This window comes from Mauremys reevesii, linkage group 16, assembly GCF_016161935.1.
Source record: "Mauremys reevesii isolate NIE-2019 linkage group 16, ASM1616193v1, whole genome shotgun sequence".
Taxonomy (NCBI): Eukaryota; Metazoa; Chordata; order Testudines; family Geoemydidae; genus Mauremys; species Mauremys reevesii.
Genome location: NC_052638.1, coordinates 34634669 through 34648658, shown reverse-complemented (window position 1 = coordinate 34648658; position 13990 = coordinate 34634669). Strand labels below are relative to the sequence as shown.

Here is a 13990-nt window from a genome sequence, read left to right as displayed (position 1 = left end):
CTATTACCTTCATCGACCAAACTTGTAATCTCATCAAAAAAAGATTGCAAGTTAGTTTGACAAGATCTATTTTCCATAATCCTAGGTTGAGTTGCCTTAATTACATTACTCTCCTTTAATCCTTTATTAATTGAGTCCTGTATCAGCTGCTCCTTTATCTTGCCCAAGATTGATGTCAGGCTGACAGGTCTATAATTACCTGGGCCATCCCATTTACCCTTTTTAAAAATTGGCACAACATTAACTTTCTTCCAACCTCCTAGTGCTCCAAGACTTACTGAAAATCTGCTATTTCCACCTAATAGGCAGTACCATTGTCAGGATTCTTTTTGTTCTTAATTTAAAAAAAAAAAAACCCTCCTCCTTATTCCCCTTAACTCTTCTGGCCATAGAGTGCTCCTTGTGTCCCTTTGCTTCCCTTATCAAATTTCTACAATTCCTACATTGTGATTTATATTTGTTATCAGCTTATCCTTTCTTCCTTCCCCCCACCTTCACTTCCTCTTTAAACCAGGTTGGATTTTTAATCAGTATGGCCTTCTTTTTTGAATGTGGCTTACGGGGTATCTAGTAAGGTCATTTTAAATGATTCCAGGTGTTGTTCCCATTTTTTGGATTAACTTTTTCCTCCCAGTTGATTTGACTCATAATTATTTTCAGCTTTGTGAAATTGGCCCTATAAAAGCACTAAGTGCGATCAAGTCGTGATCACTTGTACCTAAACTACCATTAATTTTTAGTTCTGTGATCAGTTCCTCTTTATCTGTTAAGATAAGGACTAATAAAGAATTCCCTCATTTTGGCTGCAACTCTTTTTGAGTTAGGAAATTGTGATCTATAATGTTTAGAAATTCAAAGGATGTTTTAGTGCTGGCAGCACGAGACCTCCAGCATATGTCACTCAACTTGAAGTCCCTCATGATCTCACAGCTTTTTTTTCCTACACATTGTAGATAGGTGCATAAAGAGGTGGTTATTCTATTCCCTCATGTCATTCAGTGGTCTGTAGCAGACACCAACTAATACCCCATCTTGTGATTTATCAGTTAGGACATTGATCTATAAACATTCGCATTATTTTTTTGAGTTATCAGTGACTCAGAAACAGATAATGCTATTTTTGACAGAGTGCCACTCCCCTTCCCCTTTTGTCCACTTGATCCTTTCTAAACAGATTATAATAACCACTAATTTAAATATTCCAGAAGTATGAATCACCCCACCGGGTTTCAGTAATACCCAATGGATCCAATTTATGCTCATAAATGAGCAATTCCTAGCACTGGCGTATAGGCAATTCACGAATTTTTTCTCTTCACGTTCTTTGGTGCCTTGATTAAATGTGTTCTCAACATCTCAGTTTTGTGCTGAGTGCTCATATCTTCGCTCTTTTTACAGTCTCCTTTTGATACTACTTTAACGCCTTCCTGACTACTCCAGCCAGCCTGTCCTGAGGACCCTGTCTGCTGAGGTGGAGATTATTAGAGCACAGCTTAAACCATACATTGCTCTTTGTTTTGGCAGATCTGTATGTGCCAACCTGGCTATAATAAGCAGTATTCCTTATATAGGCATCCTCCACATATGATCATAGTTCAACGCATGCTCCTGATAATATTTTGGCTACTGCTGTTATTATTCTACCCTATGAATGCAGAAAGCTCTATATTGACTATGCATTTAGGGAGGCTTAGGTACAGTGTCTGTTCCATTCAGCACATGAAATAGCTAGTGCTCATGAAACATGCCCCAGACACAATGGTTTTAAGCAAAACTCTGAAAACCCCTGGTGGGTGGGACTAAGACCTCACACTTCCACTCAAACAGCTCTCCTTTTCAAAACCCTTGAATGCTACCCATGTGCCTTTCAGAGCTCATTATAACCCGAGCACCATTGTCGTTTTGAAGCAGAGGCCACTACCAGCCTCTTAAATGCATGTGATGTTCTGCTTTTTGATATAACTTACAGTCAGACACAAGATTCACACTGAGCCCCTATAGACTAACGGCCAAATCCTGCCCTTTGGATGTAGACGTGGGCAACTCCAATTTGGGTCAGCTCATTTGCTGATGAGAGTTCTATGAATGCATCATTGAAAGCTCACTGAAATCAATGGGAGTCTTCATGGACTTCAGTGGCCTTTGAATCAGGCCCTAAATGAATTTTCCCACTATATAAAAATGATTTAGTTTATAATTGTATAATAAAGTGTACGACATAAGAAAAATCCAGGATCTATTTTTTCTCTTGAATAAAATACATCTTATTGAATAGTAAGATTCTATGTATTATTTCATCAAATTTTACAGACATATAATAGATGACAGACATAAGCGAAAACACAAATCACTGGGTGCTACTAACTAGAATATAGTCCTGTCATGTCCTATCAAAGAATCCTTTCAAACTATTTAATGTAGTCTTGGGTGGATTTTTTTTTCTTCCAACGCACATTAGATGCTTAGAGTGATTTCAAAATGTAAAATTAATTAATTAACAATCTTGGGTAGCATTTGAGACATTTCCATTTTGCTTTTATTGTGCCATGAAGGTTACACAAATAAAGTAAATTATGGACTAAAAAAAAAAAGAGCACCTGGCACAACTATCTGTGGGGTTTTTTTCTAAAGAAATTTAATAACTTTAGAAAGCTGCAAACCTGGCAGGCATTGTCTTATGAACATTATCCAATAATGTAACATAAAATGTTACAGGAAGAATATCTCCATCATAAGGATGATTTTAAATTGATTTCCCCCTTTTCATTGTTTAAGATTCAGCAAAAGAAAGGCAAAGATTGTTTGCTCAGTACAGCTACAATCCCAACATGTACTGCCAAAATCTGTAATTGTCACTCTTCCAGTGGGAATAGCGGTTTTAGAAATGTTTATATATTATCAAAATTAGGTTTCAAAATGAGCTATGGTATCTATAAAAAAGGGACAATATTATTTCAGAGAAACTAATTGGAAACTTGTTTTTTACTCAAGTAGTTATTATTTCCATTATGGTGAGCTGGAAGTACATGAAATTCACCTTTATCTTTCTCAGACTGGTGTCTTACATTATTTATTCAAACTGAAATTAAAACCTGACAAAATCCCAGTGAGGCATTTCATACCAGTTAAAGATTATTCTTCCGGAAAAGAACTTTTGCTCAAAAATTTCATTATGTTGTTACAATTGTATTTATTAAAAAAATGTAATATTTAAATCAAAGCTATCTGGTCTTTATTATATATTTTTTTTAAGCTGAGATTTTATTCCCCCCATGAAAAAAAGTTTGTAGAAGGAGGTAAGCTAAATTACCAGCATACCTCAACATACTCTAGATTGAATAAAGTGTGGTAATGCAAGTAAAACTCTCACTGCTTCCAGTAGCAGTGAGTGCCTCAGTTTCCCCCATGTGAGTTATTCTCACATAGCAGAGTGGAATCTCTGAGTTTTAATTTGCAATCTCTCCCCTCTGGATAGGGTTTGTTTCCTCGGAAGAAGAGAGCCATAGTTCCACCTCTAAACCTGTAGACCTCCACCAATCTACCACTGGGAAGGAACTTCCATCTGAGGTCTCTCTTCTCCATATTGTTGCCCCCTCACTTCATGTTTCTGCCCATGGACAGTGCTTAACCCCAGGAGCCATTCCTACCACAAGGAGTGTTCTTCCATGTGGAAGGGGATGCTGTACAACTGGAGACTTGTCTGTATTAACTCCTGAGGCTCTACCCCACAGGCTTATGTGAAGAATCTTCTAGAACCCAGCTTCCTCCTCCCTGCCAGTGTCAGCCTGTGGACTGAAAGCTCAGCAGTCACCTGCAGAAGGATTATTTGAAGAAGCACAATCTACTTTATACAGTAACTTACCTTCCACATGGTAGTGAATCTGCTAGTTATTACGATTGTAGAAGAATAACAGTCTTCACTCTTAGGTTGGTTTCAACATGTCAGAGGCAGTTTATTCTCAGGCAATATTGCAAGGGGGAGAGTGCACAACGGCAAGTCTCCCAAAAGATAAACAATTAAGGCCAGCATTTATACCTCTTGTTACATACAGTAACGATCAACAACTGCATTTTGTTTATACGTATTCCTTCCTGCTATCTTACTTTTCTCAGCAGTTCTTGCTATAGTTTGCATTCCATTCTTATCTAACACAAGGTCAAAACACCCTCTCTTACAGTTCTGTTCCACTCACCCAGGCCCTGCCTGGCAGTCGCGCGTTATTAGCTGTTAGAGTTAGCCTGACTCTTGCTCTTCCTAGAAGACTAAGATGTCTGTGCTTTTTTCCCACTTCCACACCCCGCTTTGCTCCTTCGCCCCCTGCCCTGCTGCTCCTCTATATCCCCCCCAGCGAGGCACATCCCAGAGCTGTTCAGTGGAAGCAGCCCCTGGTCGGAGCCCTTAGCTCACCAACAGCCTGGCTGGCAGGCTCCTTTCTTCCCCCACTGCCTCTGGCTGGGCCAGTGCCCTGGGAAAGCCAAGGATCCTCTGGCCCAGGGCGCTGGCCAGGAGGAGCCGAGCCCTGCATGTGCCAAAGCCCCACACAGGGCAGCCTCTCCGCCCCTCAGCTAAGCTCTGGCGTGGCGTGGGGCGGGGCGAAGCAATTTCCAGCCTATTCATTCCCCAACCCTGCAGGTTCCACGGCAGCCCCCCCAGCAGGGGCTTAGCACCCTCTTCACCTGCCCCCCCACACACACTGGGTCGTGCCCCCAGGAAACCTGAGGTTGCTCTGTCCCCTAGGCACCCTCCCCTGCTGAGCCACTTCTCTGGCCGGGTTTGCTCAAGCCCCTGCAGTCAGGTTCCCTGGGCCCTGGTGCACAATGCATCCTTAGGGCTTAACCCCTTCCTGCCGCGCTGTAGCCTGGGGACAGGAAGCAGCTGGGTTATGTCGGTGGCCAGCAGCCGCCTGGAGGTGTTAGCTGCCTTTCGACACTGTGCGGGCAGGAGAGGACAAGCTGCTACCAGCCACAGGAGGGGACTGCAAAGCCACAGGCCAGGTCATTCCTCCTCCGTTTTTGCCCCATGTGGCTGGAAGCAGCTCTGGTCCCTTCCCTCCCACACAGTGCTGAAAGGCTGCTGCTGGCCACATTCTGGTATGAACCCTGGCAGAAATCTGGGGGGGGGGGCATGTGACCCTATGTGCCCCCCTACGTGTTGCCATGGGAAGAGGAGGCACCAGGTACCAGAAGAGGCGGATCCATCCCAGGGGGCCAGCCAGGCATGAAGGGCAGAGAGCACCAGGCAGAGAGGGTCAGATCGGTCGGTCACCCCCAGTGTGTGTGTGTGTGTGTGTGTGTGTGTGTGTGTGTGTGTGTGTGTGTGTGTGTGTGTGTGTGTGTGTGTCACCTCTTCCTGGGTGAACCCTAAAGCCTTAAAGATAAGAAGGTAAATAAAAAGAATCCAACTACGCAATATTTATTTTTAACAGAGGCTCAGCCAACTTGATGTTAATTTGAACGTTAGAACTGCACAGTTCTGATTGATTGCTGTTGAACTCGCTTGAATATGAGTAATTTTACCAGGTGTCCCGAATTCAGCATAGGAAAATATGGTCACCCTAGATATGTGTGTCTCTCAGAGTGGGATTTGCCAGGTTGGGGACAGTCCCCACAAGGTTCCTGGCTGCTGCAGCTTTTTCCATCCCTCCCTGTGCCATGACCCTGCTGGACCTGCAGTGTGGTTCATGGGAGGAGAACGTAATCCAGGACTGCACAGTCAACCCAACAGGGACTTTTGGCTACCTCCGTCTCCTCCATAGGTTTGCATAGGAGAGGAATGTAGCAGGTTCTGAGTTTGTGTATGTAATGGTTAAAAACAGCATTCAGTTTAGTAAATTAGTGGCTGGTTGTAATTACCTGCAACCTATAGCATTTATTATGTGAATTTAGAGCTGTCAAGTTCTGTGGTCACATCAGAGCTGACCTTTGGGGCCTGCAGGCCAAGGAAACCAACCTCAGCATAAGGCTCTAATCGTGGGTGGTGGAAGTCAGTTATATATGAAGGGAAAGGGCTGAAAAATTGTTTCCTGTTGCAATAGCTAAAGATATTAAAAGGGGTAAGTTCATGGATCAGTCTGAGAGCCTCCTGCATTTCACAGGTGTTAGCTAGTTTTCACATTTGGGAGATTGTTTTGGCTAAGTGTAAAATGATAATTACGTGGGCAGAGGGTTGTCAATGATTTCCCCCTCTTCTCCCCTTAATTTGAGAGCACAAAAGTTAATTGCAGGCTGAGATAATTTCTAGAATTCTGCTAATCCCCGTTTTAGTTGCAGGGCATTGAATACTAATGTGATACTCTCACAAAAGGATAAATCCTGAATCCATTGATATCAGTGAGAGTTTCGCTGGAGGAGCAGGATTCAGTTTAGATTCTCTTAACTATTTACGTGTGAATGAGTGAGCTGGTTTAGATAAATGAAGACCCATCATGAACCTTCTCTCAGAACAGAAGCAAAATTTTCTTGGACATTCTGAAAAGTTGGGAAAACTTCCCCCTTCTCCTCCCAAACCACTCTGCACTTCTTGATTCGGGACACCACAAGAAAGGCTGTTCTTTTTGTGGAATGCCCAGTCCGGCTCCACTGCCTAAGTAATTTTAACAAACAAAATCAAAAGAAGTCTATTTAAAAAACAAGAGAGGCATAACAAAAATAGTGCCATCCCTAGAGCAGTGTCTTCTCACTTTCAGTTGTCACTCTGCCTTCCCTAACTTCCATCCCTTCACCAAACTCTGGTGTCAACCCACGTTGCATTAAATGTCTAATTTAGACCCAAATCTATGACTGTCTTAAACCTCTGAGTAGGCCTAGTGAGGTCACACTAGGAGACAGAGAGATATAGTGGACTAGCTACTGGGATCCTGAAGTTTTGCCATTGACTTCAGTGTGCGCAAGATCTAGCATCAGGATGGGGACAGGGCTTTGATTTGTACCTCTTATATTGACTATATTGTGTGATCTTGGGCAAATTGTTTAACCTCTCTGCTTCAGTGTCCCTCTCTGTGAAATAGGGGGAAAGCTCTTTGTAAAGTAACTGGAGATCTATAGATGCAAAGTACTATGTAACTGGTAAGTGTTGTTATTTGTCTGAGTAGGGTGAGCAGGATTTAACCCTTAAATTGTAATGTCCATGTGGTGGGCATCTTGCCTTCATGTATTCATAATATATGAACAAACTCATGCCTCCATATAGTCAAAGATAATTACTAATATTTCTAGCCCAATCAGAAGCAGAAATTACCTGAAATCTCACAAGAAAACCTACTTAGGCTTTCCACAACTTTGCAAATTTGGCTAAGGATACAAGCAGTGAAATTTATCCGATGTGAATGAAACCTCCAAACCTTTTGAATTTCAGTCATCATTAACATTTAAACAGTGGTTTGGCAATTTCTACTATTTAATACAGAAAGGAGAACCAGATCAGTTGCAAATTCTATAGACTGTTTTCAAATAGTGCCCCCCATAGTAATTATTTAGAATGCAATAAAAATGCTGTTTGAATTAAATAGATTAATTTATAACTCATGGCATGAGAAAATAGGAATACAAACCCAGATTTATCTATCTGGATTGGTTCCCTCAGTCATGGTTCATAGTTCTTTGGCTTTAGCCAATTCTCCTTGGATGTTCAAAAATGTGGAAGCAGAGATGCTCTGAGATTCCAAATGAAAGAATTTTAATGTCACATGAAATGTCATTAAAACCGCTCATTCTTTTAATAAGATTCTTCTTGGGAGAATGGGTTTCCAGCCTTCTTGCAGCAGTGTTCCATAGAATACCTACAGTTAAGATTGTGCCAGTGTCTGTATTACAAAATCTGTTTCTCAAGGGTTTATAATTATAACATGCTGGGGGGGAAAAATTACTCCTGACTGAAAATGAGTATACAGTGCCTCAGACTGGGAGGAAATCAATTTTAAGTTTAAAGAATCCAAAAATAATAAGGTCTGTGATTTTTATATCCTTTTCTCTGTGGTTCTGTAACTCAGTAAAAAAAAATCACTTTGTAGAATAAAATGTCACATAGTTGTTTAAAAACCAGACTAGAGAGAAAAATAACTAAGATACTGATTTTTAAGTGGCTACTGAATATTGTAAGAAAATAATGTAAAGATGAAATTTCCCTATAGAACCTTAATATACAAATCTTGCTTTAAACAGATATCATGGTATATACCTTAAGGACACAGTGGTGATGTGGTTCACAAGCATGTAAGACTACTCCAAGCAACCGTGGAAATGGAGGATAGTATGTCCTATGTGAAACTTCTTACATTTCAGCTGCTTAGATGAGGGATAAAGAAAGTAGAGTTTCTTCTATTGCTTCCCAGCAGCGAAGAAGTGAGGAAGGAAGAAGCAGAGATGAATGAAGATGCAGAGAGCCACAAAGCTATAACATCATAACATTGCATTGCAGTATATCTGCTTTGTGACACTGCCTAGTCACAATACAAAATTATATAGTGTTACAACAACACTACGATACAACCGTTGCAACATAATGTGCCAAGATGTTGTGGCTCTCTCCATTTTATATTGACTGAATGGGGGGGAGTAGGTAGGGGGAGTGACTGAAGAGAGAACAGAATCTGCCCATGTGTTTCTAATAAAGACATCAATAACTGCACTTCAAACTACTAAAAGCTCCAGTTAATGCAAATATCACGATACCCTACAGTATTTAGTCTTTAGGTTTTAATTTATATCAATAAGAACAATAATGCTGCTGCTAAACTGCAGTATTGATGAAACAGACAAAGCCCAGCAAAAATACAAGAAGAGACAATGGAAAAAAGGAACTGTGTAAATTGCAGTGCAATATTTTTAATTTTATTTTGAATTTAAATCAAGTCAGTTTAATCCAATTAAGCATTATTCATTCTGCAGGTGTCAGCTCTTCCCCCATTAGACAAAATGTTCTACTTTTCAATACAATATCCTACTTTTGTCTCACATTGACGGAGTCATTTTTCACACTGCACAGTGGGATTTAGGAGCTGATATTATACCATTGTACAAAGAACAACTAAAATCATGCTTTAAAAAAAGATACTCGTTTTCTTTTGTTGCTGTTAATCATAAGAGATTTTGATGTATTTGCCAGTTATTTCGGAAGGTTTCTGTACATCTTCAGTTCTTCCAGGAACACAGAAGACCAACTCTATTTCCCAGCTTTGGAAATCACGCTTGGAGCTGTGATTCTTAAACCACTGACCCCCGTAAGCCTGATCCAAAACCCATTGAAGTTTATCTGAGACTTTACTTTGTCTTCCGTGGGCTTTGGAACAAGGTATATATTTGCAGTTGGTTCCTCGCCAGAGTGAGTGGATTAATAACTGGTGATATGGAGTCCCCACAATTAAAAAAATTGTTTCAGCTCTCCATATTCTCTAAACATCTAGGTTTGTATAAGATCACCCATCACCATGGTATCTGGGACTTTCATCAAGGAAATTATCTGTTCAACCTTTTTGGAGGTTCATAAGGTTGACTTTATTTCTGTCCATGCATTGTATTTAATTAGTTTCTGTGTTTGTAATTTACCTTTCATGCTTGCTATTTAATGTGGCATCTTATATCAACCATTGACAATCTGAATAATGTTTTGCATGTATTCTATTCTATTCAGGTTCTTATTCTGTGCCTGCCACCATGGTATCTAAGAGCCTTCCAGAAGTGAATTAAGTGACATGAGTATCAGTTGTCATGTGTGGGTTTCTTCCCCCGACCCCCACTTCTATTTCTGGTAGGGGGAGTGTATATTTTAATTAATTTTTATGTTCATGTCTATATAGTACATTTATGACTTTTCAGTGAAAGCATGTGCTCTAAAGTATAAGTCAATTCTGTCTTCAATGGTTTTGTGTTACATTACACAGTGAAAATATCTACTTTTTCATTTCCATTAAATGACTAAACAAATTATTTAAAAAGAAACCTCATCAAAGTGTGACACATGGCTAGAAAGGGTTAAACTTCAAAATAAAGGGTATTCCTGCAAAATAAATAACCCTCAAAAGACATGTGGGGAGATAATGTCTGTGTTGTTTATTTACATATGTATGAGTAGGGTCAACTGATGTAATCAATAGTCCCTGTCTTTGCTGTATTCTGATCATTCAGAGACCAAAAGAACATCCTAGTATTTAAATGAATTGTAAACATGGGATATCTCTGTATTCATCTCTCTTTGAGATGTATAACAAATAATCTGTGAATGGTGGAGGAACAAGCAAATTGCCTTATGTTAATTCAATAGCTAAGTACCGGGGATGGACCTCCTTCAAAGTCATGCTAATTATCTTTTGTACTACAATTTGTCAAAAAGGACATGAAATTGGATAAAAGATCCTTGAGTCCTGATTCTGTTATCTCAGATCTGCTTAGGCTTCATCAGGGGAAGTCTGAGTCACAAGACTGAGGTCCCAGTTATGCTGGTATGCCCTGAATATGATATTTGGACATTGGTCTATAACCTATTAACTGAATTCTAAAGGAACTCTTTGCAACTACAAAGCTCACCATCTCTGCTATGAATCTGAACCTCAGTGAACTGAACTAATGTCTGTATGTATATTGATCTTTTAACCATTCTCTCTCTCTCTTCTGTTTTTTAACACATTTTAGTTTAGTTAATAAGAATTGGCTGTAGCATGTATTTGGGTACGATCTGGAATATTCAATAACCTGGGAGGTAATGTGTCTGATCCTTTGGGGTTGGTAGAACCTTTTCTTTTATATGATGAAATAAGATTTTCAGGAATCTTCATCACATTTGACTTAGGTACCTGGGTGGAGGCCTGAGGCTGGATCACTTTAAGGGAACTGTATTGTTTGGACTTCTGAGTAACCAGTAAGGTAATAAAAAAGCTGTTTTATGCTGGCTTGGTAAATATAAGTATTGGAATATCCACCAGCTTTATGGGGATTGTCTGCCCCCTTCTTTGCAGTTCACCATAATTGGGTGAGCATAGCTGGCCCCCTCTGGGCTCCCGGTCACACGAGGAAACAATTATAAATGTATTTTACTCCTCCTTGAACTTTGAATGTTAGTATTGCCAATTTAGGTCCCATTTGGAATGAAAATATATATCATATATGCATGGGCATAAGGGAGAATATGCACATTTTCCATGCACAGCAGAAATCCAGGTTTATTCCTAAATCCAAAAGAAACTCAGCACACAAGCCATTCTTATGCACGGTGTGGGAGGATCATTGCTATATGAGTGTAGGTGGGCTCTAATGAACAGCACTACCGTACAACACCATGCATAATGACGGAAGAGCGTACTGGAATGGTGAATGATTGCATTGATAAACCTCCGTGGTGCTTTATACTGATTTGCTTGTTGCTCAGGAGCTTTTAAAAAATGGTTGCTATGACAGGCATGAAGCTCAGAATGGAGCTGCTGGGTTATGCAGGTGTTTCAGGAACAATATATCAGACGCATTCTCAACATTATTTTTTCAGACTTAGAGCTAGACTTGCAATTCAGTGCTATCAGGGTTACAACAAAAAAGTTGCATGTGTGCGGATGTCTCTGTGTTTATGGAGAGACTAACCTTCACCTGCAAACTTATTCAACTATGACCTCATAAATCCACCTTTCAGGCCAAATTCAGCCCTGCTGTAAGGTTGCAAAGTTCCAGTGAAACCAAAGGCTTACACCAAGGCTAAATTTAATCCTTTCATAGCTAGTCCAGTAAAGAAACCTTCATTTATGAAGCAACACTGATAGATAATGCCATGTTTGTCAGTGGTGATGGAAAGTTCAAGTTCCAAAGAACAGAAAGTTGATCACTTATGATATTCTCACTATCCTCCGACCATGCTATGTCTGTTGGCAAGCAGGAGAAAAACTTTTCCTTTATTTGGAGCCATTTGCCATTTTTTGAGGACATTTTGTTCCTAATCTGGGTTCAAACCAAGTGGCAAGAGCCTAGAGAGTTACTGTGATCTGCACCACCATGAGAGAGACCCAGGAACCAACCTCAATTGCACAGGATGAGAGATGCAGAATAAGATTCTCATCCCTTGGTATAGTTCCAATACGGTGTCTATACCAAAGGTATAGCCTTTGGTATAGACACGTTTTACAATGAAGGAACCTAATTGACTGCTGTTTATCTCTTCTCTTATAGTTTGACCTGTTCTCTTTAAATGTCATAAAAAACTGAGTAATCTTGTTTGCCTAACAGGAAAAACTCTTCATCGTCATTGTTTTGCCTCCTAGCTTGGCAGTTGTGAGAACAAAACATATATGCAGACATGCCAAGATAAAGTCATGTGATAGCCCACCCACAAGCACATGTTGTGATCGGTGATTGAAGAACAAAGTTGAAACAGAAGAATTTGGAAAAACTAACTTTTCATAAGGTTTGTTCATCAGTCACACATCACTCATTGGCCAGAACCAACTTCCACCCCATACTGAAGGTGTCTGGGTCCCAGCTCTATAGCTCAGGAGTTACCACATTGGTCTCATAAACCAGGAATCCCAAATTCAAATCTCACTGAGGCCTGGGTAGCGGTTTCTGGCCTGTAGTCTTGTCACTCATTCAACAGACACTCTTCCTGAACTGAATAAGTATTTGTTCCTGCTTCTCTCTTCTTTCCTAGTGCAGATCCAGATCATCTCAGCCAGCCCTTCTTCATATCCTTTCTCACATTATTCCATTGCTTTCATTCCCTCTTCAGATGCTGAGTTCTGTTAGCTGGTACTGCTGAGGGTCACTGCGGTTCTTCTTTTCTCCTATGCAGTGCAACTCTGAGCCAGTAAAAAAGGGACCTTTCCTTTCTCATAGTTTTGTAATGAAAAAATAACTTGGGCCTCAAAAGTTTAGCTACCTTCAGATGTGTTTCACCAAAATGTCTGAACTTTTTTAGGGCTTATCTAAATAGAATGGAGCTTTGAGCATTTGTCCAGCAGCAGACAGGGCTTGTAAAACTGTGTGATAAATGTAAGCCTCCCTCTCTCCAAGACAACTGTGGGGAAAAGTTAAGTTAACAATGATTTATCAGTCCCTAGAAAGACAGACAGAAAAGGTTATATAGGTTAATGCTCTTATATGTGTAAATATTGTTATTTGGGCTTATTAACATTCATGAATTGCTTATTAGCTTCCGTGAAAAAGATGAGTTGTACCTTCAGACACCTTCATTTGAAATCTACAAGATGCTAATCACAACAATTCATAGCCAAAATATTCAGAATTGTTGCTCTTTTTCATACCCCTAAATCCAGACTGAAGTCAATGGAAATTGGGGGTAGGTGATCAGTACTTCTGAAAAGCAGGCCACTTACTTAAGTGCTTTGTTGTAGATTTGGGGACCTGGATTTTCAAGCCTGTCTGCCTAAAGTTAGTCACCTAACTCTGTATTTAGGCATCTAAATAAGTGGGCTGATTTTTTTCAAAAGTTGAGCACCTACAACTGTGATTATCTGAAACAAGAGCTATGGCTGCTCAAAATATTTGAAAATCAAATACCGAGTAATGTGTTTTAGTATGGATTTCAGGGCCTAACTTCAAGTGCTTGAATGTTCAAATTTTGGCCCAACTTTTTCATTTACAGGGTTAAATGAAACTCATATTTTCAGAGAAATCAAGCTTTTCTGGACCTTCCTTTTAAAAATCCAGCTGAGTTTTCAATAATATATTCATATTCAGAGGCTCCGTCGCAGTGGGTTTGCGTTTGTCACGGCACCTCAATTTTTCTAATGAGCTGCTAATGAGAGGTCAATTACTTATGCAAATTAAGAAAACAGTCACTGAAGGGTTGCTGTTTTAAGAGGTGAAGTATACTACCTCTTAATGTTATGATATAAATCATTCTAGTTTTAATGAATGTTTTACCCTTTTTTGTCACAGCTACTACTGACAAGGGCTTACAGATCATTCTGAAGACACATGAAAATGACAACCCTTGACTACATATTACTTTCTGTTATGAAATATTTACTAATAAATACAGTAAAATACCATACCA

At 39.9% G+C, this 13990-nt stretch overlaps 1 long non-coding RNA gene across 1 annotated transcript in view; it reads left to right on the top strand.

Moving 5' to 3' along the window:
- LOC120384870 overlaps window positions 1–13990 on the top strand; it is a 31815-nt gene extending 17825 nt beyond the window's left edge. The window contains exons 2-3 of the long non-coding RNA XR_005589146.1: window positions 9629–9745; window positions 13873–13990. This is a non-coding gene — a long non-coding RNA (uncharacterized LOC120384870). The remainder of the gene's footprint in view (window positions 1–9628; window positions 9746–13872) is intronic.